We start from the raw sequence: 1,012 nt of genomic DNA on the forward strand, positions 1-1,012 counted from the left end.
ATAGGCTCAGGCTAATGTGATGTTTTTCATCTGTATTTTGACTTTCAAGAATTTTGAATTTGGCACAGAAGTTCACTAAAAACCACACTGCACATAAAGCTGAGCTACTAAATTACACTCTAGTACTACTGTGTGCTTTTTGCCCACTAGTTTTTTATAAAGAGGAAGTATATAATTTCAGATAATTTTTTTACTCCTAAGAACATTTGAAGCCTCTTGACTAACACAAGTGACTTTTTAATGTTAGCAAAAATTATGCAGACAGTAAACAAAGCAGCAATACAAAGCCCTAGAGAGTAAAAAGGGAGATACTGTACTGACAAGTGAATGGTGAATCATACTGGGAGGTTACTTAAATACTCAGGCTCTGCTTTGAAATTCAACTTCACCCTACCCAGAGAGCACAATTTAGTTCTTGACGTGGAAATACAATTAACAACGAGCATATTTCCAGTGGAGATAAGGGAATAAGAAGGAAAAAAGTTTTCTCTCTAACTCATAGTATCATTATGAACCAGACTGATGTGGTATTAACCAAACAAGGACATTCAAAAGGGCCTTTCTGTACTCCCTCTTCCAGAGGAGGAAGATAAAGCATATTACATGGTGTCACTGCGGGCACAGACAGAAGTCACATTTGTCATGTGATCAGCCCCCTGAAAACGCTTTACAGCCATGCCATGACATACATGCATAGCTTCAGAGCACTTTTAACGTGGCCAACTGTGAAACAAATGAGCCTTCATGAATTGAGGGATCAGATGAAGGCACTGCACTTTGGAGCACCTTAGGGAACTTATGTTCCCTAGGCTTTATCTGTCATGTGATCAGAGCTCTCTGCAGGAAAGCAGGGCAGATGGGGGTGGGGAGTAATCTGTAGCTGGGGCTTGCCTGGCCTGAGCTGGAGGGGGGCTGAGTGAATTGGAGCACCCCTGCCTCATGGCCCTCCCCAGCCTGTTCATGCTTGTTTCCTGCCCCCCCCCCCCCCCCAAACCCCCCCCCAAAAGAAGCA

The sequence above is a fragment of the Gavialis gangeticus genome, unplaced genomic scaffold, assembly GCF_001723915.1.
Source record: "Gavialis gangeticus isolate Ggan-Ray unplaced genomic scaffold, GavGan_comp1, whole genome shotgun sequence".
Taxonomy (NCBI): Eukaryota; Metazoa; Chordata; order Crocodylia; family Gavialidae; genus Gavialis; species Gavialis gangeticus.